General features: G+C 39.0%; 1 protein-coding gene and 1 long non-coding RNA gene across 4 annotated transcripts in view; one reads left to right on the forward strand and one right to left on the reverse strand.

The window, feature by feature from the left end:
* Nucleotides 1-24,024, forward strand: part of ADAMTSL1 (ADAMTS like 1) — an 872,407-nt gene that overhangs the window by 333,135 nt on the left and 515,248 nt on the right. The gene's annotated exons all lie outside the window — the stretch shown is intronic.
* LOC140640930 (uncharacterized) lies at nt 1,166-22,753 on the reverse strand. The gene is made up of 4 exons (XR_012037532.1): nt 22,492-22,753; nt 4,534-4,622; nt 3,263-3,349; nt 1,166-2,655 (listed from the first exon to the last, which is right to left on the reverse strand). It is a non-coding gene; the product is annotated as an uncharacterized lncRNA (long non-coding RNA).

Consider the following 24,024-nt stretch of genomic DNA (forward strand, 5'->3'; position numbering starts at 1 on the left):
TGGATTTAGATCCAGACTCTCGATTTAAATTCTGGCTCCATTACTTACCATGTGACCTCGAGCAAGTGACTATTTTGCCAAACCTTTCCTTCTCTGTTAAATGGTTATAATAGTTTGTAACTTGCTTTACAAACTTGTCATAAGGGCTAAGTAAGGTGTAGTGCTTAGTACAGTGTCTGACTGATAGTAAGTACTCAGTAAATGTTTATGCTGGTATTAGCAGTAGCCACAATGATAGTATTTTCCAAAGATTTGTTTAAAGAAAAGTGTTAATGAAAAGTGCTGTAAAATTCTAGGGCTCTAGACAGGCCAGCTTCCTCTCGCTCCATGAATATACCAGGCACGTCCGACCTCAGGGCTTGTCCTCTTGCTGTTCCTTCTTCCTGGATGCTCTGCTGTCAAATATCTGCTTTTCGTGCTCTCTTAATTCATCCATGTCTTTACTCAAGGCTCACTTTCCCAGTGAGGCCTACCCTGATCACCTCATCTGGATTTCAGTAACACCCCACCCAGCACCAAAGCTTTAGATCCCTCTTGATGATTCATTCCTTCTTTCGAATGCTTATTATTAGCACACGGTTTATTTTAGTTACTCATCTTTTGTCTCTTTCTTCCACTACATGAAGCCAGGGAGTTTTGTCTGTTATATTCCCTAGCACTAATAGATTTTCAGTAAATATTTGTTGGATGACTGAATCAATAAGCTATAGTAAAATATTCAGCATAATGCTGAGCACTCTGTGAACATGGTACATTCATTTAACAATCTGCTAAGAGTGTTGACTATTTTTTAAAAAGAATATACTAGCTGTTGTATTTATATGAACATTGAGAGATTTTCACAAAAATGCCTTATTAAAATAAACTACAATATGCATAAATGGTGTACAATTCTAAAAGGAAGGAGAACACTTAAATGTTTAAAAAAATGAAATTAAGAGAAAACTGTGTTAAAGTACCAGTTATTATTATGAGTTTTCAGATATGGCACAGAACCAACCATGTTACCTGAACCATAACCATCACCCAGAAGGAAACCCGTGCTGTGAAAGATAGACCTAGCAGCTGCCAGCAAGAACACTAGGGAACTCACTGTGTTTTTAGAGCAATATTTTTGACATTAAAGTGAAATAATTTAAATTTAGAATAAAAAACAATTAAAATTGAAAGCAAAAATAATATACTAATTTCATTATTAAGAAAACATTCAAATTTTAAAAAGCTTATAGCACTACAGCATTATTCTTATTACACATTTATATTCCAAACATATAATTTCCAAGAACAGTGAAAGCCACCCCTCTAATTGTGCACTTCTAATTGTCTTGTCTTCTGCCTAGAAAACATTGATTATTTTCTCATTTTTATTTCTATGCTAGCATAGCTTTCCCACCTAGGTAAATTGTGGTTTGGTGGGCAGATTATTACAGCAAGGGGGATGAGTCCAGGAGGCCATCACCTTGTGGAAGTCACCATGGACTGGAGTCTGTCATCAGTCCAAAAACAACTATGGTTTTATAATCCAGAATGGATTGGCTGAGAACTGAATGAGACTTAGCAGCCAAACCAATTTAAGTAGATGTGAATACGGATATTCGCTCATAATAAAGAATGATACTTTATGGGTTCCTGGTGTCATATAAACTGTCAAGGAAGGGTCAGGCATTCTCCCTATGGGTGAGCTCTGGGAATGTTAAAACTAGGATCAGAAGTTTGGTTTGTTGCATTTTTATATATATAAAGCTAGCACAGAAGAATCTAGGTGTCCCTAAGGTACTTGTATCCATCATCTTCACTATGGTGATCGTTTCACTTCAGGGACCATAGTGATTAACCCTACTGGCCATTGAGTATACATGACCAACTTCTGGCTCTTTGGACTTTTTCTATGTCTGTGTTTCATATCAATTGTTCACTTGGTTGGGCCTGAGTTTGCCAAATAGCAATCACATTCCAGGCCCAAGCTCCTTGAGATGACCACTTCTGGGTCCTCACTGATAGAACAGGATTGCCTCTAATCTTTTTAGTTCCCAACCTGCAGACACTGCACAGCAGGAACGAGCATGCTCAGCTATATGGTGTATTGCAGGCCACAGCATCCTGCCACTACTGTATTTGATCTGACTTCTGTGTGCTCTAACTAAAGAATTGCAATATCATCTAGCTGGCATACCATGCAGGACCTTGTGACATCACTTTAGACGACTCTTCTCCCAAGTGCACTGGAGCTATTTTGAATCATGTCTGGGCTCCCAAGGCCAAGTTAGGTGCAGTGTCATTTGGGGACTATTTTCAGAGGCAATATAGTCAGTCATGCAGTGCTTTCTTACCTCATAGTATGGGTATCAGCCAAGCTCAGTTCCAGATGGTATTTAAAAGGTAACATTTTGAGCTTTTATCTTTTATAGTTCTTACAGGTGAGAGAGCTGGTAAACAGAAGACCTGAGTCTTGCAAGTGGCCAAATTGAATTCAGATTAGTTCATACTCAGAAATTTATCAGAAACACATTTTTCTTGCCACCAGAAGAGTGGACAAATGGCAGGAAATGTAAAATTTGTGCATTACCATGCTTCAGCGCATGGCTTACAGAAATGAACTTGTCATTGTATTCAGATCCACAGGAGTTCTTAGTTAAGAGGCAAGCACTCTGAAAGCTACAGAAAAGAATAGACAAAATTCAATCTATAAACATTCTAGATGTAAAGAAATCAATTCTTAAACCATCTTTCTGAGTATTGTTTTTTATTTTACTTTTAGAGAAGTACTGGGAAATTAAGTTATGAATTATAAGCACTTTTGCTTTTCTCAGATTACTCAGAGGCTATTTACCCTGTTTAAAAAAAAATCTTAATCTTATAAAAGTAAGACACTGAGTCCAGAAGCCAAAATATTTTCTTGCGATGCCTTTGATACATGCATTCCTCTTTGAATGAAAGATTCTTTAGGAGTCTTCTTACTCTGAGGTCTAGTTTCTCATCATCTCACTCATCTCTATCAGCATAAACTCTGGAATCAACTTTATTTTTAAACATTTAGATTCACCAGTTTCTAAGTTGTATTTGACAAAATAAATGTGTAAATTTAAAACATGTAAGTATTATGCTGAGAACTAAAATACTAAAGATACTTCTATTAAATTTTCAAAACAAGCCAAGAAGATATGAACCTTCTGTTGCTATCACTAGCCACATTAGATTATGTGTCTTTTAGTATAAGCTTTGGAAGCTGAATATTATGCTGAACATTTGAAATGCAATTTACCTGGTGCTTCGGTCACTGTTTTTATTCTATTATCTCTTGTTTCCTTGTTACCTATATTCAGAAGTTTGTGTTTGGAGTCACTGGTACCTGTATTGATTACAAACACATCACTTGTGAACAAAATGTCCTCCTTTTGATATGTATTAGTCCAAACATCACTGATCTTTTTCCTTTTGCTAGTTTCTTTCTACTTTGATTTCATTATCAATTTTAACTCACAAAATCACAATAGCTCCACAAAACTACATATGATGAGATTCCAGAATTGCTCTTTTATGCCATTTGGTAAGATATTAGTTATTTAAAAATATTTAGGGAAAGAAAGAGAGGGGACATTGGCAAAAAAACTATGACACATGGGTGAAGCATTCCTGTCCTCTCTGGGGGGACAATGCCTCCATTCATTTCTCTACGCCCTAGGGAATATGTTCTTCCTTTCTTCTAGCAGTGTGGGTTGGCCAGAGAGAAAGAGGAAGAGAGAAAGGCAGTAGAGTCTTCTGTAAATCACCATATACCTTTTCAGCTGACAGACCAGTTCATTGTCAGTGTGTATTTTAAAAGGAGGAAAGCTGAAATAGATTCTTTCTAAATCACACAGGGTGATTCCTTTCTTAAAAAAAAAAAAAAAAAAAAAAAGCTCATTTCAAGGAGCTTCTTTTTATATAAAAAAAATCTATTTCAAAAGATCTTAGTAAGATCTTTTGTCTGTTCTTGCCATTGGAAAGCAAAGCAATTGGGTGAAAGTTCATTGGATATTTTCTTATGTTCTTTTTCTGCTGTGGTACATAAAATTGAGTGTTGAGGTCCTTCAGAAATGAACCTATATCCTTCACTAAGCTAAACTTTCAGGAGTATTTAAAATTTCAAAGGACCCTATAGAGAAGAGATTGTCTACCTACAAAATGGTTTTTCTTATAGTTCTGAGATTCTGTATAAAACATTGTATATATATCCTGGTCTGCCTATATTATCACATAGACATAAGAGAGAGAGAAAACCAGATATGTGTTAAAATGTTTTTGGTCAACATTTATATAACAATGATAAATAATCCCTTCTCATGCTATGGAAAATATTCTATAGGATGAGGTAATATGAAGTGATATCATGCCAAATACAATTTTTGGCCTCTTGTTTTATAGTTATTTATATAAATATCATCTCTCTAGCTATATTATAAATTCCTTGAGGGAAGGGGTCAATTCACTATTGTATACTTCAAAGAACTTAGCATAGGGTCTCTATGTCATAAGTGCTCAATAAACACATACCAAATGAGGGAATAATATTAGGATCCTTCTGCAGGGATTTCTTGAGACCTTCTCTATAGGTTCTTCAAATAAACTTGAAACTTCGAGTCCTGGGAAAGTACATAAAACATCAAATAAAAATACCCGACAATTAAGCACCAGTAAACAAACAAACAAACAAACGCCAAAGGGAGGATATATAATAGTTTTCTAAGAATGGGTAAGGTGCTCTCATTATTGATAAACCTGGTAGTAATTTTCCATTAAAGCATAGAAATAATTAGAGCACAATCATCTCGGTCACTAATTGGTTTTGCAAAAAATGTCTCTTTTCATTTTATAACTGACCTATTTGAAACATGTAGTGAACCATAAAGGGCCACTTGCTTGGAAAAGAGTATGGACAAGTCCCTTGCAGTTTTGTTTGGGTGCTGTTCAAGGCCAAACCCTAAACCTTTCCCAGAACTTGAACCAATTGGGAAGTGCTACCACAAACCAAAGTGGGAAACTCTGAGGAGAGATTATTTCCACTTCATCTTTTATTTTTTTATTTGTGTCTCCCAGCTGCTTATTTAGATATATCCTACTTTCTCATGGGTGTGTTGCTGGCTCTGCACAGTGAATCTCAGGGACCAGGATTTTGGAACAGCAACTTTTAGGAGTTTATGTTCTGGTGCTGTCTGTACTAGACTCTTTCCCATGAGAAGCCAAAAGAATTTCCAGTGGGACAATTAAACTGGAATACAAACATCCACAAAGACAGAATTATCTTATTATCCTTTTCTTGAGCCAGGAAGTCTTTGTTGGGGAGTTGAATCCCTGATAAGGTCTTTATAGGGTGATAAGTGAATGGAATGAAGGCCAGCTAATAAATATGAATATTAATCTAAGAATGATTGACTCCTAGGTAAGTCTTATTAACATTTCTATCATAATGCAGTTGACATATTACCTTATTGGGCTTTTTATTAAAAAATGCAATATTATTTAGACATAAGGACCTAAAACATATATACTGTTTTGAGGTGAAGTAGGGACAGCTAGCTGACCATCAGACTTTCATCTTAAGTCATCATGGGAAAGTAACTATCTAGTGAGGGACCACATTTTCCAGTCTCCTTGTATATAATTAGAACACTGACTGGTTAGTGAAAGGAAATATGATGAAAGAGATGTATGTCCTTCTGGGAAGTACTGAAGAGGCAGGTGCATCTTCCCCATGGTGTTGTTCCCTGTTCTTCTGAATGAGATCTCTAAGACCCTAGAAAGGGGTGTGCCACAAGACAGACCCTGAGTTTCAGAATGACTCTGCGGTAGGGAAGTGGAAGCCCCCACACACACAACTGGGAATATCTGTAGAAGTCTGTATCAGGAGTAAGACATAAATGTTTATTGTGTTAATGGAATTTGGGGAGTTTATCAGTTCCAGCACCTAGCATCACATTAACAAATATAGGACGTAAAAAATGTCCCAAACAGACGTTATAAAATGGGAGATTTGTTCCTATTATCTTTGATGCTAAATGTTTAGAATTTATCTAAGTGAAGGCATCTTTTGAGAGTCATATTAAAGCTGCAGGATTTATAGATGTACAAAGCACATATATTCCCTGAATGCTGACCTATTCGTATCCTCCTTTTCCCAGAAAATGGTTTTCCTGGTCACTGTTAAGGCCATCTTAGATGCTCATGTCTCTTTATAAAATCTACCCATCCCTTTCCTACCCATTTTCCACCCAGTTCCCATTTCCTCTATGAAGCCTTCCCGTATCACTAAAGGAGTCATTTCCTTTTTTGAGCTCAAAGCAATTAAAATCTGTACAGAGTTTTGTAGTACCTCATATGCTGCCCAGTGAGAACACTCACATTATTATTTTTACTGAGTAAGGCATCATTTGTCTAAATTGTAAGGTAATGGAGGAACAGAGAATTTTTTTTAAGGAAATGGGATTGGGATACTGGAAATAGACACACTTATCCTTTTGTTTCTACCAAAATGATTATAGGGAGGACAAAAGGGTCCAAGACATATACCTAACCATGGTGTTGACCTCTATAGTGGAGCACTTTTAATATTATATACCAGAAGGGATATAGCAGCCACTGGGCCTTTTACTTTCCCACAAAAATTAAGACATTTATTAATATGCAAAGAAATAGAAAATTGGTCAGGAGTAATGCCAGTGTCTTTACTAATTTTGGCTACACAGACTTCTGGTTATAGTCATCTTCCAAATTTAAGAATGTATTTTTAGCTGATTTAGTACTTGCCATCATTCTTACTCTACCAGCGAGTGTCAATGGCAGCACCATTAGGATTGCAGGTTTTATGTGTTGAACACCCCTGAAAGTTGAAACCAGATTCATTCCACCCACGGTGCCAGCCATGTGGTAAACTCCATCTGGTTCCTTGGATGGGACCTAGATTTCGATGGACAATATGTAATGTGAAGGCTCCACAGTCTGCTACCCAATTTTGACTGATCAGTTGTCCACAGTTGAATATCGAATGTCTGCATCTTAATCATTGTCAACTGTGCAGAAAGACCCTTAGAGATTTTTATATACACTAAATTCAGGAAATTCTCAGGTATGCTTCTCTTAACAATGTAAGTCATGTCCCTTGTGTGCACACAAATCATAATTTGAAAGACCTGTTTAACATTAAGGCTTAAATAATTTGGAGGGTGAGTCCAAGATGAGTCCGTGGAAGAGAAACTCTGAATGGAGAGTTTTCGGTATCCCACACTTGCATTTCAAAAGCAAGAACTATGAATTCCCTTGCAAGCAGTTTAGTCCAATTATTCCAAGTAGTTATGGAAAAGCTTGAATCATTAACCCAATCTCTAGATGGTTTATTTGAGACATTTTAAAAAATAATACATGATATCTAATGTTCTTTCCTCTGACACATTAAACTTCAGATTAACATATGATAATAATGCAACATTGTTTGGTTGGCCAATTCTTCATATAGCATGAAATAGAGTACAAAAGCACACATGTGCAAACTGAGCTAATATTTCTTTCCTCAAAATAAATAACAGTTATTCATCTAGATTCTTTTCAATTACAGAAATTGATGATATCTTTATGTAAGGGGCTAGTAGTTTACTAGGAATTCTGCAATATTTGAATTATTTAAGAAGACAACAGAAATGGGTGAAAGAAAAGCAAGCTCTTACCTGATGCAAAAACAAAACAAAACAAAACAAAAAGAACAACTGTCATACCAATGTAGGGAGAAAAAAAAGTCTGAAAAATTTCAGCAGAGGTTAATTTTTATTATATAATGAGTACATTAAAAACAAGAGTTTGGAAAAGATGTGATTTTCAGCCACTTTTCTAGTGTAATTCTGCAATAACAACAAAAATGAAAATGAGTTGAATTGTTGCAAAGGAAGGAGGCTATCATAAAAGATAGTAAGTAGATTTACCTGTCATTTATTATATCATCCTGTTCGTAGCGCTACATTTGAGATTGTGTCAGCACTTCCATTATAAGCCTGTACTCAGAGGAATTTGGAATTTGGCCAACAAAAGATCATTCTGGACTAAAAGTTGGCACAGAAAGTTTCCTCCCATGAGCAAAAGTTGTTTTCATTATTTCTTCTTCATCGCAGTCTTCTTTTTTCCCTCCCTTTACAAAATTCCATAAAACTTCATCTGGTTGCTTTTAAGCTTGGCTATCTGAAGTAAAAGTTAACTATAAGAGAGCCAACCCAGTGGTTTGAAGACAATACATCTTTTGTCCATCTGGGCAGAATTTGTATTTGGTATTTTATATGAAGGAACCAATACTATTCAGTTGGGAGTATTTAGAGAAAGAGTAAAAACTAATTTCGAAAGACCTCTTAGTTATTGCCTCTAACAATGAAGTTTAAAGCAGTGAAATGAGAGTGAGCAAGAGCTTTTCGCTTACTCCCATTATCGTGCACATTACTTTATGGCTATTTATAAAAACTGTTCTTCACGGTACTCTGGCATCATTTGACACCCATCTACTTTACAGTTTTTATTGACTATAATTTACATACAAATAAAATGGACCCATTTTAAGTATATGCTTCTATGCGTTTTGGTACACGTATGTCACCTCCCAACTCCCACCAGCCACAATCAAGTTTCAGAACCATTTCATCACCATAAAAAGTTGTCTCAGTCCATTTGCAGTTTGCCACCCCAGCCCTAGGCAACTGCTGCTCTTCTCTCTGTCACCATAGATTTGCCTTTTGTAGAACTTTAAGTAGAACCAGATGATATATGATTTCTTGTGTCTCTGACTTCTTCCACATAGTATGATGTTTTTGAAGGCCATCCGTGTTCTTGTATGTATCAGAGAAGTCCGATATTCCTTTTTATTGCTGAGTAGTATTCCATTGTATGAGTGTATCAGAATTTGGTAATCCATTTCTAAATCATGGGCATTTGAAGCTGTTTCCAGTTTGGGACTATTGCTAATAAAACTGTTCTGTTTGTATTAGGTCTTGAGGTCTTGAGGCAGGCGTGTTTTCATTTCTCTTGTTATGCACACATAACCCATGTGTTATTTTGAATTGTGAGAATATATGGATGTTTCTTAAATTTCTGTCATTGATTTTGCATTAAATTCTGTTGTTGTTACACTTATTTTCAACTCTTGTAAATATATTCAACCTTATTTTATGACCTAGCTGTGCTGGTGAATGCACCATCTGCCCTTGACAAGAACATCTACTTGTTATTACCTGGAGTTCTCTATAGATGTCAGTTAGGTCAGACACTGTATAGGGTTTAAAAAATTTCTGTAGTTTTCCTGACTTTCAATCTTCCTGTCCTAATAACTGCTTATAGAGAACTTAAATCTTCATCTATAATTATTGACTGGTCTATTTTTGTTTTCAATTCTGATTTTGGCCTCAGTTGCTTTGGAGTTCTATTGTTAGGTACATAGGTGCATATACATTTATAATTGGTATATCTTTGGTTGACTCTTTTATCTTTATAAAATGTTCCTCTTTTTCTCTATCAGTACTTTTGTATAACACCTGTTTTGTATGAAAGTAATACAGCTTCTCCAGCTATCTTGTGCTTATCATTTACATGGTATATTTTTACTTAAAACATATCTTTTTAAATATATATAATATATCTGTTGTAGACTACACATATACTTAGATCTTGGGAGTTTTTTGTTTTTTTAGATCTTCCTTTTTAAAAATCTAGCCTGACAATCCCTACTTTTTGGTTGGATTGTTTAGTCAATTCTCATCTTAATGTTGTTATTGGTATGATGATAGTTTAGAATGACATTTTGCTTTTCTTGTTGCATTTCTGTCCTGCCTTTACATTGTTTTCTATAGACAAAATTTTTCAGTATGAAATTTTAACCATATTTCTTTGATTTAGTTTTTCTCATTGCTCTAGGAATTGCAGTTAATATCCTTCACTTACCATAATCTGCTTGAGGTTGGGCAGCCCAGGTGGCTCAGTGGTTTAGCACTGCCATCAGCCCAGGGCATGATCCTGGAGTCCCAGGATCGAGTCCCACATCAGGCTCCCTGCATGAGGCCTGCTTCTCCCTCTGCCTGTGTCTCTGCCAATCTCTCTCTCTCTGTCTCTCATGAATAAATAAATAAAATTTTAAAAAATAATCTGCTTGAGGTTAACTGACTTCTGTTAAAATATAGTAACTATTTATTAGTATAGCTCTTTCCCCCACTTTGTGTTATTTTGTCATTTTTTACATCTATAATAATAGATATGAAAATGTAATAATAACCCCCAATACAGTGTTACAATTATTTTAAATTAATTTAAACAGAAACATATCTTTTAAAGTAATTGAAAGAAGCAAATATTATATACACACACATACATACATACGTACGCACACACACAGCATTTCTGGTGTTCTTCGTTCTTACTGGTGAATCTAAATTACAGTCTGTTGTCATTTCCTTCCATTTTGAGAAATTGCTTCAACATTTCTTGTAGCATAGATCTGCTAGTGACAAATTATCTTATCTCAAAATGTCTGTACTTCACTTTCCTCTATTTTTTTAAAGGTTTTCTTTTTCTAAGACTTTATTTATTCATGAGAGAGAGAGAGAGAGAGAGAGAGAGAGAGAGAGAGAGAGACAGAGACACAGGCAGAGGGAGAAGCAGGCTCCATGCAGGGAGCCTGACATGGGACTCGATCCCAGGTCTCCAGGATCAGGCCCTGGGTGGAAGGCGGCACTAAACCACTGAGCCACCTGGGCTGCCCCCACTTTCCTCTTTCTAGAATAGATTCAGGGAATATAGAATTCCTGGTTGACAGTTGTTTTATTTTTAAGCCCTCAGAATGCATAATACCAGTGTCTTTGGCCTCTGGTGTCTGATGAAGAGTGAGCTGTTAGTTATATCCTTGTTTCTTGTATATGATATGTCATTCTTCCCTTGATGCTTTTAAGAACCATTGCATAATTTTTGCTTTCAGCATTTTAACTGATTTATCAAACTGTGTTTTTCTTTGATATGACCTCCTTGGGATCTATTGAGCATCTTGGGTAATATTAATTAACCTAGCCCATTAATTAATATTGGTTAATTTAAAATTGGTTATATTAGTTAATATTTGATAATAAATTTGGTAAGATTTAGACATTATTTCTTCAAATATTGTTCTGCCCCATTTTATCTCTCTCCTTTTGAGATTCCAATGACATGCATGTTGAAATGCCTTGGGTCTATGTTCATTTTTCTTTCTTTCTTTCTTTTTTGTTCTTCAAGCTGAATACTTAGATATTGCTTTATCTTCAAGTTGACTGGTTCATATTTCTTCTTAAATCTGTTATTGAGCATTTTTAAGTTCAAGTTTATGGTTTCTGTTAGATTGTTTTTCTAATTTTTATCCCTTTGTTAGCATTATCTATTTTATTTAGTATATTTTTTGTTTAGGTATTTGAGCATATTTTTTCTACATCTTTGAACATATTTATAATAGCTGCTTTAAAGTTTTTGCTAAATGCAACATATGGGCCAGCTTGGAGTCCATTTCTATTGAATATAGTTTTTAAGTGAATCTGGTCATTCTTTGTTTTCCTTGAATATCTAGAAATTTTTGGTTGAAATGTGGACATTGTAGATAATATTCTACAGCAATTCTGAATTCTATTTTATATTAGGAGGGTGATGGTGGTGGCAGTTTTCTTTTGCTTTGTAAGTAAGTAAATTTCCTATATTGAAACATGTCTGAAATGAAATATTCTTCCCTCATAATATACAGATGCTACTCTCTTTGTTCAGTTTTTTTTTTTCCTTTTTTCTTCTTAGTATGAGTTTCTAAGCATCTTCCTTGCATCAGTGTAATTTGGTGGCCACACAACCAAAAACAGGGCATAGGGTACACTCATACAGTCAAGTCCATAAAATTTCCATTCTTGTTATTAATCTATGTGTGGGTTCAGAACACATTTAATGGCATAACATATTCTTATGTGTCCCCAGGCTTTTAATTTTTGTCAGGCACATACAGGTTAGCAGTCAGCCAGGCATATATGGAGAATTTATTATCACAGTACTTCTGTAACTCTCTTACTTCTAAAATCCTTACTCCCTTATATTTCTAGCTGCTCTGCCACAGGCCCCAAGTCAAGTTCATCATCTTCAACTGACAAAGCTGTAGATTTTTGCCGCCCATGTTTGCAAGGGCTGGGAACACACTCATAATGAGAAGGCTCTAAATTCACAGTTCTTAAATATAGTAGCAGGTTTTTTTTTTATTTTACTTATTTATTAGAGAGAGAGAGAGAGAGAGGGAGAGGCAGGGACACAGGCAGAGGGATAAGCAGACCCCATGCAGGGAGCCCGAGGTGGGACTTGATCCTGAGTCTCCAGGATCACGCCCTGGGCTAAAGGCGGCGCTAAACCGCTGAGCCCCCCGGGCTGCCCAGTAGCAGTTTTTCATGAATAAACCCTTATCAAACTGTTGCAAGCTTAGGCTATTCCTAGTCCCTAAAATGGTTGTTTTAAAAAATTTTATCTATTTTCATACTTATTTTCCATTGACAGAAATTGCTCAGATTCTTTGCAGTGCCCATTCCCATAGTCTGGACCTAGATCTATTTTATAACATGAAGTAAATTAAAGTAAAGTAAAATTATCCTTTCCTTGAAATTCTTAGATAATCATTAGACACATACCTACCATGGATAAAAATGTTGGACAACAGTTACATAACTTTGACAAACTTTAAATTGTAAATACCCTTTGACCTAGCTATTCTACTATTCTATTTCCAGGAATTATCTTAAAGAATGATTCAAAATGTGACCAAAATTATAACTTCGGACATACTCATTGAAGCAGCATTTATAACAGTGGAAAATGGGAAAGAAACCAAATGCCCAACAACAAGGTTTTAGTGTTATGTATAAAATGAAATGCCATGCTTCCAGTATAAGTAATGGTATAGAGTCATAGTGTATGTTTATTACTGTATGAGCAAAGCAGGGCACAAAGCAATATAGCAATATAGTTCTACCACTCTCTCACTTTTTAGAGTTTGTGGGGCCAGGGAAACTAGAACAAATGGAAGAGAACAATAGGTTTGAGACTCAGAAGCAGGGCTTGGTCTGCCATCAATGAACCAGCCTGGTCAAGCCTGGGTCAGCTGGCTGAAGCATCACCTAAGTCAGGAACTGGTCATTTGATAAATGGAATATTAACCCAAAGAAAGATCTGGATTTAGATGATTGATCCCTAAAAAAAGGTTCAGGTATCTGCCAAGAATCATTAATTACAATGTTTAGACCAAGTTCAGATCCTGGGCAGGGCTAGAGCAGATGGACAGCAAGTAATCAGCAGAAGTCTGGTCCAATTTGCCATCATGGGAGTAGTTACCTGAAAGAAGTAGGGTATATAGCAGTGTGATCAAATGGTAAGCGAAGCAGTTAAAAGGAAATTAGGGTAGCAGACATGTTCTCAGCCTTAGGGATTCAAGGCCAGTCATGGTCATTGAGGAATTGGAGGTGTCAAGACTAGAGTAGAATTAGCTGGGACAAGAAGAAAAAGTGTATTTACTGAGGGAATACTAAGTGCTGGATATCCCTTCTGACTTATCTTTCAGCAACTCTGTAAAGAAGGTGAGATCTGTCTTCATTCACATTCTTCCCCAAACATGGTACAACTAATGTGCCAAGCACTTTCTTTAGGGATAAGCGAAAAGTCACAGAGCCAGAAAATTATAGAGCCTGGAAGAGAATTCAGGTCTTTCCGAAGAACCAATTATCCCCACTTCTTCATTCTGCAAAAAGATGAAAACAGGAAATAACTATCCTGTGGATTCTATGTAGATGCAAAGGGCATCCAGAAATGGACTGGATCACACTTACGGTGGATAAGTTCATAGGACTGTATGGTCACAAAGAAGGCAGGTTATTTATTATAGTCAGGTTATCACAGAAGCCTTAAAGGATGATTGCACTTTCTACCCTTGGAATCATTCCTTTGTGTTGGGATATGGCAGGTAGTGCCCAGATAGGTTAATAGGTAAGATATATCAGTAACAGAATGCCAGATGGTGAGGGTTCTGTACACCAAAAAGTAAGGAGATTGCTATTGTATAGATCAGGGTTGGCAATTTCTGTTTTGTTAAATGGGTCGCAAAGTAGATATTCCAGGCTTTACAGGCCATACGATACAGTGTCTGATGCAACTACTCATTTCTGCCTTTGTAACGTGAAAGCAGTTTACAAATAACTAAGTGTTCCAATAAAACTCTATTCAAAAAGAAAACTGCAAACTAGAGTTGGTCTACAGGTTACAGCTTACAATCTGTTCATCTAGAAAATTCATAGTGTCTACCACTGTGGAGGCAGATGTATTTAATAACTCGAGACTTGTTAACTTGTAAAATCATGTTAATTGACTAGACAGGCAACCATCATCTTAAAAACAAGGCTTCCTGGATCAAGGCCAGTGTAGTGGGGCTACTGATAACAAGAGAACTCCAGGTGCCTGGTTCAGAGGCTAATCTGAGAGGTACATAAAAAGGGCTCTGTGGTTATGAAGATGAACTCTGCTGACCTTGCCGTTATTCTCTGGATGTGCCAGAGTGAGCAAAGGAAGAATCACGGGGAAAATCAGATACTGAGAACCTCATGTGATATTTGGTCTTTTTTTTCTTCTTCTTTGCAAGATTGCAATATGGGCTCTGGCCCATATAGGAAGGAAAATACTTCTGCTTAACTAGTTATTCTCAGGATGCATTACTTTCGGCCCAGAGAGTGGCCTTAGTTCTAGACACTGCATGAGTTACTTACATAGACTACACAACTGAAAGATTTGCAAGTACTAAATAAGGAATACAGTGCTTCTAATCGGCCAAAAGTGGGTTGGGGGTAGAGTGAAGGAGGAGGTGATATATTGTAATAGCCATATTAAATTGTACTAAACTTGAAATAACGGAGAAAATATTTCCTTAAAGCTAATAGGAAAAATCAGTTACCAGACCCAGGACCATGAATCTAAGTTGTCATCCAGCTGCATGGGCTTATGGAGAGAGTTCCTGCACTGAGGTTTTCATTATAAAACACAGAGGCATTATTGGGGATAAATGAACCAATATGAATGAAATACCTGTAATTGCCAACCTGAAATTTCACGCCAAAAATCATCTGAATCCCAGGTTGATGTGGAGTGGTTTTTCTTCAAGTTCAGAAAGCATCTACTTTATTAGTGGAGTGGGATACTTAGCAGGAGTATGTTTATAAACTTGAATTCTTCATGTTTTCTCTAATATTGGAAACAGAAGGAAAAGGAAGTTCTTCCTTGAATTGTTTGTCCTGAATCTACGTATTGTGGTCTTTTGTTTAATGTGCTAAAGATAATAGTAGTAGTGCCCAGCCACGTGGGTGAGGAGAGCCAAGATCCTGCCAGGTTCTGGTGGCCAATCTGGGAGTGTCTGACCAGGGTGGTTACTTTGTCTTATTCATCTGCCCAGACTGGTTGCCATTCTCCACATTTGCACAAAGGAGCCACGAAGTCTAGTGGTGGTGGTGCTACCTGGTGGCAGGGCTAGAAGGCTGGGCCCATCTTGGACTTGGTGAGGGAGAAGGCTGTGTGGGGATGTTTGGGACCTTTCTAGCAAAATCTCCCAAGAGTCAGCAGGGTGCAGAGGGCAATCTGAGCTGAGCTCAGCACCCCCTTCTCCCCTATCCCAAGAACAGAACTTTGCACAATGAAGTCATGTGATAAATAAGACCCAATAGAATACCAATAATAGGGGGTGGCCAACTAAACAAATGTTTTATGGGAATTCCCATGGGTCATACAAGAAGGAAGAAGTTGTGCCATGCTCCTTCTCACTTGTTGATATTAGATTTCTATGTCCTTCTTTGCTCTTCCCTCCTCCCCCTTTCCCCTTCCTCTACCTTCTCTTCCTCTCCTCTCTCTTATCAGTACCAAGATCTGCTTAGATCACAGATTTAGCTGACTCTCTCCCTGCCACACCTCCTCTCATGCACTTGTTTCCCCTAGTACATGTGTATGCCATGCTTCTGTTTCTTTTTTTTTTTTTTAATAATTTATTCTCCCACAGAATTTTGGTCCTGAACATTTCTTGTTATATTTAGCCATAACTATTTTATGTTTTTGCTTTTTTAAAGATTTTATTTATTTATTTATTTATTTATTTATTTATTTATTTGAAAGAGAGAGAGTGAGGGAGAGAAAACATATGAGCAGGGCAGAGGGATAGGGAGAAGCAGACCTCCCACTGAATAGGGAACCTGTTGTGGGACTCTATCCCAGGACCCTAGGATCATGACCTGAGCTGAAGGCAAATGCTCAACCGACTGAAGCACCCAGGTACCCCCATGCTCCTGTTGCAATAATGCTTTTTAAATGTTGTCATGGTCACAGTAAGAATGGGTCATACATACAGCTTTACCATCCAAAGGTGATGAGTTCATTAATTGTGACAATGAGGCCACATGTCAGAAAATCATCAGCTTTATTGAGGGGCCCCAGGGTGGGTGTAGAATTTACTTAAATTCTCATTACTCTGTCCCCTAATTGCCAGAGTAAGGAGAAAGAAGATGGATGGCATTAAACTGAATTCAAGAGGGCACTGGTTGCCTCAGTCAGTAGAGCATAATCTCAGGATTGTGAGTTTGAACCCCACATTGGATGTAGAGATTACTTAAAAATAAAATCCTTACGGGCACCTGGGTGGCTGAGTTGGTTGAGCATCTGACTCTTGATTTCAGCTCAGATCGTGATCTCAGGTTCTCTTGGGATTGAGCCCTGCTGAGCAGGGAGTCAGCTTGAGGATTCTCTCTCTCTCTCTCTCTCTCTCTGCTCTTCCCCTTTCTCTCTCTCTCTCTCTCTCTCTCTCTAATAAATAAATCCTTTAAAAAAATAAAATGAAATAAATCTTTAAAATAGCCTTCAAGAATGAACATTTTGACTTGCAACCATTGTTCTTAGTCACTTTCGTATCTTCATCCCTTTTGAAAACTGCATTAATTTCATCTTCTTTATGTATATGCATATCTATAACATTTTGCAAGCAACTTTAAACAGTTCATGTACACACTCCAAACTCACTCATGGATCTGAGGTTAATTTTTGAATGAGATGAATCTATAATGATTTAAATGCAATATATTAAGTAACACCAAATTTGCTATAGTTTTTTGTAATGTAATAACAAAAAGAAAATATATTTTACTGTGAAGAGACTTGTCCCTTATCACCTTAATTAAGTGATTAAACTTAGCATCACTAATAGTGGGCACCTTCCAATAATAATGCAATATAAGGTTAAATTCATAGTTGGTGAAGTACCCTGACTTATACCTAAAAAAAGTCTTTGGGCCTAACTCCTAAGTGACAGAAAATCCAGGAAATTAAAAAACCAAGTTAAATGATATTGATTTCAAGGAAACAATGAGACAAATTCAAAATGCGGAACATTCCCCAAAGCAACTAGTTTCGTATTTTGAGACGGTTAAGATCTTTAAAAACAAACAAAACAGCTGCACAGACTATTCTAGATTAAAAGAAACTATATGAACATAACAATCAAATGTCGAGTGCAAACCCTGACTGTATTCTGGTTCAAATAAACAAGCTATTAAAAAGTTTTTGGGTAACAGTTAACAAATATTTAACATAAGCTAGATGTTAGATGATATTGAGGAGTCATTGTTATTTTTCTCAGGTGTGATAATGGCATTTAATATATAAGTTTATAGAAATTTTTTATATTGTATACATTTTATTTTTTTAAGATTTTATTTATTTATTCATGAGAGACACAGAGAGAGAGAGAGGCAGAGACACAGGCAGAGAGAGAAGCAGGCTCCATGCAGGGAGCCCGACGTGGGACTCGATCCCAGGTCCCCAGGATCACGCCTGGGGTGAAGGCAGCGCTAAACCGCTGAGCTACCCGGGCTGCCCTGTATATATTTTTTACATATGGATCTATACATGGATGTATATAAACACAAAGTACATATGACAGAATCTTAATGTTGCACTGTATTCTTTCAATTTTTTATATGTTTGAAATCTACAAAATAAAAATAGAAAAAAATGAATTAAAGATAAACTGTTTTAAAGTATGGCATAAAGTTGTGTTCTTAGTCATGCATTTGATCAACTTTAGGTTTTTTTTTCTGGACTGCCTAGTCTGAATAATTCACAGAGCCAGAACCGAGCATTTTATAGTAGGTCACCATTGACCAAGAAATCATGGTGAAGCTTTTTGTTTCTCTCATTCATTCTAGAGGTGATTAAAGATCTGTGCCTTTAACTAAAAATACAGCATTGCTTTGGGAGACTTTGTATCTCCGAGTCTTAAATAATGCTTTCTGGCAAACACTGAAGTTGAATACTTTTTAAAAGAAAACATACCAGAACTGCCACTGGCCACCATCTCTACCACCACCACCACCACCAGGCTGCTCTGATGTAATAAAAGGAGATACAAAAAAGTTAAGGAAATGTTATCACCTGAGATCATATTTTCCAACTGGAATTCATTGAGAACTAACAAAGTTGGACTAACAGAGTCATGATGTGCCCGGCATCCCCAAGTCTAATTAAGTCAGCCCGTATTATCTCATGTCCCACCCGGTGCAGTACTATGTAATGCCGCAGATTACTGGGGATTGCCAAGGACTTACTGCACAGTATTAAATTGTATAGATAATGGCTTTTGGCATTTTTGTTAGAAGGGACTGGTTTCAATATGCAGTAAGGCAACATCGTTGTACTCTCAATGGTTAGTTCATCACCAGCTTCCCCCCCCCCCCCGCCTTTTTTTAAGTCCCGAAAATAGCTTACCAAAGATTTGTCATTTCCTGCCTAGAGAAAGTTCTGGAGTAGTTGTGTTTTTATAAATATCAGATGTGTAATCTCAGACATGAACTTATTATAACTAGCCCCAAGGCATTGTGAGCTGCGAGTTGCCACACAAAAATTAAAGGGGTCAAATTCAAGAGGGATGTGTGTCAAAAGGCGCTGGAAAATGGCACGAGCTTAATAAGCATCCCTCAGATGAACCTGTGATTGCGGCGGAACCTGCCATCTGTCTTGTGCTGGTGGCTGGCCTCCTAAATGCCTTTTATAGCCCCCCGGTAGTGAACAGGGTCCCCTGAGCTCAATTGGAAGAAAAATATATTAAGTTGGCTCCTCTTAACTGAAGGGAAAGGGAGAGACATGTTTAAATGACTATCTCTTGGGCTCTATTTACTCTGTTAAAAAATACTGTACCTGGTATTTCAGAAATAGGAGCTCTTTGAACCTCAGTCAAAGTCTTTCGGGGGTCATTTGGTATCCTTTTGGAGCAAGGGACTTGATGCTATTGTTTTATTGGTAGCATTTATCATTCAGTTCCACTTCCTATTTTACCTTTTTCTTTAACAGCGTATGATAAAGTAGCATCATAAAAACAGGCCTGCAGGCCTGACTTAGCCTCCACTCAGCTAAGCCATCGTTTCTCGATTGGAGTCTGAGTCGGCTCCAAAGGGGGCCCAGGTTCTCCGGGCCAGGACACTCTCCCAGGGAAGCAATGAGAGCGGAGGTAACAAGTGGGATGAGGATGATGATTAGGCTAAAAAGTAAACTCCGGAGAGGCTAGAATTAAGGGGAGGGCATGGGATTCAGCAATTACACATAGGGAGCCAGAGACCAAATACGAAAAATGCCCAAGACCAGTGCAGTGTAAAAATAAAGAAATATGGGGATGCCTGGGTAGCTCAGTGGTTGAGCGTCTGCCTTTGGCTCAGGGGGTGATCTCCAGGTCTTGAAATCAAGTCCCACATCGGGCTCCCCACAGGGAGCCTGCTTCTCCCTCTGCCTGTGTCTCTGCCTACCTCGCTGAGTCTATCATGAATAAATAAATGAAATCTTTAAAAAAGAAAAAGAAATACGGTCCACAAGTCCTTGAGAGAGTCTTCCTTCTTAATTGAAAGTGATACCAGAAAACAAAATCAAACGATGAAAAGGAAAGGTCTAAAATAAAAGGAGTGGGGAGCTGCTCTGAATTCAGTAACAGTAACTGTGAAGCTCAAGGCACTGAGTTTTGATTCAGAAAACCAGGTTCGATCAGCTCAGAATATCTGACTCCAGAGTGATGCCCACGGATGTGTGTATAGTTAACTAACTTCTATTAAGTGCTTACAGGGTCCAGCCCTCGGTAGGTGCTTTATGATCATGCAAACATGTGTTCTTTGTAACACCCTTGAAGCAAGCACTTGAAGGATTCTCATTTTCCAAGTATAAAAAACAAGACTGGGGTAAGCAGTTTGCTCAGGCCCACACTTAGTGTCAACCAAGGACAATAGTCCCAGCTGTCATTTCTACTACGCAATATGTACACTCATCTTGTCTGGTCCTTGTAATAACTATGTGATATTAGCACTATTATTATCACCATTTTATAGATGGTGAAATGGAGGCTTGGAGGAGTTATAGGTAAGTTTCACAAGGTCCTGCAGCTAGCAAGCCTGAGTGCCAGGATTCAAATCCAGGAGGTCTGACTGCAGTGCTTGGCCTCTGAGCTGCCACACTTCTGCCTCCATATGTAGTTTTTCCTCTATAAATTCCCCTCGATGGCTATTTGTATCTTCTCCATTGGGAGGGAAAATGACTTAGTAGAGAGCATTTGATATATCTAAAGTTAGCTTTAAAGTTTTATATATTTTTTAAGATTTTATTTATTTATTCACGAGAGACACAGAGAGAGGCAGAGACACAGTTAGAGGGAGAAGCAGGCCCCCTGCAGGGAGCCTAATGCGGACTGGATCCCAGGATTCCAGGATCACACCCTGGGCCAAAGGCAGGCGCTAAACCGCTGAGCCACTCCGGCGTTCCAGTTTTAAAGTTTTACAGAAGTGCCATACAACTACTATTGGAATGGCAGGTAATGTTGCTATGTAGATAAAGGTATTAATAACCTTGTTATTAAAGAAGTTGTCACTTAGAACTGAACTCCTGGATGAGAAAAGAGATCTCAGGAGCAGAGTGCAAGAAACTGGCTTGATTCTGAGTCCTGCCATGTTCTCTCTGGGAAGGCAATCATGGGACAGTGATTAGGATGCCCTACTCTTTTCAAATTTGGAACTCTTAGCTTGCATCAAAATTGGCTGCAAAGCAGAGGCTGCCAAACCTGGGCGATAGAGCCTAGGTGTAAGAATTGGCAGGGGTCACAGATAACTGGAAGCTGGAAAAGCAGGCCCATGGACTCAGAGCCGAGGCTGATAAGGGCCAGAGAGGAACAGAAATCTGGAACTTACGAAATGAAAAAAAGATCCACACCAAAGCACACTGTTTGGTGAAACTTCAAAATGCCAGGTAAATTGGGACAGTCCTCAAATATTCCAGGGAACTTGGAATCAGAATTATATCAGTCTTCTCATTAGCAGCATTAGAAACCAGAAGGCAGTGGAACAATGCTAATAAATAAAATAAAATAAAATAAAATAAAATAAAATAAAATAAAATAAAATAAATCCTGTGCTTGGAAGGTTTATAATGAGAAAGTGCTCTTTGAAACAGGCAATTTAATTTTTAACATTAAAATTTTACCAAACGTTTGTATTTTGTTCTCACTTTTATAGTTGAGCTTGTATATATTTATATTAAGGAGATAGATCCACATTAATGAGATGTCTTGGGCTTGAAGTTATCTGAATATCGTTCCTATTAAAGAAAGCTCAGGGTGCCTGAGTGGCCCCATTAAGCATCTGCCTTCAGCTCAGGTCATGAGCCCAGGGTCCTGGGATTTAGTCCTGATCACTGAGCACTGAGCACTCAGTCCCTACTCAGCAGGGAGCAGGCTTCTTCCTCTAACCTTTGCCTCTCTCTCTGCTCCTCCCCTGCTCATGCTGTCTCTCTCTCTCTCTCTCTCCCATAAATAAATAAATAAATAAATAAATAAATAAATAAATAAATAAATCTTTAAAAAAATTTTAAAAGTTCATTTAATAATGGTAACCTAATACATAAAGACAGACAACATAGAAACTCACACTTTTGGACGGCCCGGGTGGCTCAGTGGTTTAGCACCGTCTTGGGCCCAAAGCATGATCCTGGAGTCCCTGAGATCAAGTCCCACCTCAGGTTCCCTGCATGGAGCCTGCCTCTCCCTCTGCCTGTGTCTCTGCCTCTCTCTCTCTCCCTCTCTCTCTCTCTCTCTCTGTATGTCTCTCATGAATAAATAAATAAAATCCTTAAAAAAAAAATGAAAAAGAAACTCACACTTTGGTCTTTCCCACTCACCAAGCATCCTCAAACAATGCCAAAGAATGGTGTATGGGAAGACTTTAGCATGGTCTGGGTAGTCCCTAGGCCAAGCACCAGTTTTGACATTTAAAGTAATCAAGAAACGATCAAGGAATATTCACCTACAAAGCAAACACTGGAGATTAAAAAAAAAAAAAAAAAGTGCTACTTTCTTCTTTTGAGAGCGTTGCCAGGCTTCCCACCTCAACTTGAGCTGCCTACCTTAAAGACCTTTCTCCAGACTCTCATGGCTCCCAGCGAGCAGAGCTCCTCGGCCTTCCAGCATCTGCGGGGGATGGTGTAGGCCTTCCTTTCCTTCAGAGCCGGCCCATGGCCTCCCGGGTTTGGGATGGCCCCCCCCCCCCCCCCCCCCCCCGCCCCCCGGACCTGGGAACCTTGGCTGCCCCTTTTGGCCACGCGTGCGGCCGCGCCCGGCTACCGCGCGGGTCCCGGGAGTCGCCCTGCACTTCCGGACACGGCCAGCCGGGGGCGCGCGGGAGCCCCAAGGGAGCGGCGGGAGGCGCGGGAGGAAGACGGAGCTGAGAGCGGCCGCTGGGCGGGCGTGAGATCGCTGACGCCGCCCAAACCAAAGACGATAAAGAACGGTCCTGCCTAATGAGGAGAAGGATGGCGTTTTTATGACCGCTAATGGATTTCGCAGCAAGATTGCGCTCCTTTCACGAGCCTGGAGTCCATTCGCAGCTGTGACCCGGGCTTGGAGGAGCGCGCCCTGGTCTCCCGCGCTGCGGCGCTGCTCTCCTTTCCCGGCTCGGCCTAGGGGTGACCCCCGGGCCGCGGCCCCTCCTCGGCCCTCCACCCCGTGAGGCAGCCCCTTTGCTGCACACCCGTGAAATGCACTTAGCCTTGGCCTGCGGAGATGTCACTCTCTCGGGGCCTCGTTATGCATCAGTGTAATATTTTTTCCCCCTGCCTAGATGTCCTCCGCATGTCTCGTCGTTGTTGTAAAACAGTGTGGCTTTCAAACTTTCTCTCTCTGTCACAGGATGCCGTGTTCGAACCTCTGCTCACGTACAAGCCGGTGTGTCTGTAAAGCAACAGGAACCTGAGGAATCCTTGAAGTGATGGTGGGAAGAAGGGGTGTGGATGCTTCTACCTCTCCCACCCCAACCTACCACAGGCCTGCAGGGCCTCAGGGGGCAGAGCTGTGTAAAAGCTCCTTTTTTTTTTTTTTTTAAGAAAAGAGAATCTGTTGACTCCTGAATGCTGCAAAGGTCTTATTTCCTCTGTGCTGTGCCCAGGGGTGTTTGTCATGTGATATTAACACAGGGAAACCTCAACTGAAATTCAGAATCAATAATCCTTCCCAAAGGTTGAGGTTCCAGTTTATCGTTTTGGTTTTGTTTTCTGTTTTGACACAGAAAGAGAGGCAGAGACACGGCAGAGGGAGAAGCAAGTCCCCTGCGGGGAATTTGATGCGGGACTCGATCCCAGGACCCCAGGATCATGACCTAAGCCAAAGGCAGATGCTCAACCACTGAGCCACCCAGGCGCCCCAGGCTCCAGCTTATCTTGTACTGTTAGTGAAGCAAAGGATTTCCTCCAAAACCCACCATTAAAAAATATAGAAGCAGGGGATCCCTGGGTGGCTTAGTGGTTTGGCACCTGCCTTGGGCCCAGGGCGTGATCCTGGAGTCCCGGGATCTAGTCCCACATCAGGCTCCCTGCAGGGATCCTGCTTGCCCTCTGTGTCCCTGCCTCTCTCTCTCTCTCTCTCTCTCTGTCTCTCTCTCTCTC

This window comes from Canis lupus, chromosome 10 (assembly GCF_048164855.1).
Source record: "Canis lupus baileyi chromosome 10, mCanLup2.hap1, whole genome shotgun sequence".
Taxonomy (NCBI): Eukaryota; Metazoa; Chordata; class Mammalia; order Carnivora; family Canidae; genus Canis; species Canis lupus.